This window comes from Nannospalax galili, unplaced genomic scaffold, assembly GCF_000622305.1.
Source record: "Nannospalax galili isolate Female #2095 unplaced genomic scaffold, S.galili_v1.0 scaffold1311, whole genome shotgun sequence".
NCBI classification, from domain to species: Eukaryota; Metazoa; Chordata; class Mammalia; order Rodentia; family Spalacidae; genus Nannospalax; species Nannospalax galili.
In genome coordinates, this window is record NW_008329527.1 from 1,230,896 (window position 1) to 1,231,188 (window position 293).

At 39.6% G+C, this 293-nt stretch overlaps 1 protein-coding gene across 1 annotated transcript in view; it reads right to left on the reverse strand.

The window, feature by feature from the left end:
- Kcnip3 (potassium voltage-gated channel interacting protein 3) overlaps positions 1–293 on the reverse strand; it is a 68,765-nt gene that overhangs the window by 32,710 nt on the left and 35,762 nt on the right. The gene's annotated exons all lie outside the window — the stretch shown is intronic.

The window sequence follows — 293 nt, forward strand, 5'->3', positions numbered from 1 at the left end:
AGCCAGACACCAATAGCCCAGGAAACAAGGGCAAGAATCAACAAGTGGGACCTCATCAAACTAAAAAGCCTCTGTACATCAAAGGAGACAACCAAGGATGCAAACAGAAAACCCACAGAATGGGAGAAAATCTTCACCAGCAACACATCCAACAGAGGTTTAATAACCAGAATTTATAAGAACTCAAAAAACAGAGAACCAAGACAAGAAGCAACCCAATTTAAAGATGGACTAAGGAGCTACACAGAGAGTTCTCAAAAGAAGAAGTAAAGATGGCTATGAAACATCTTAAA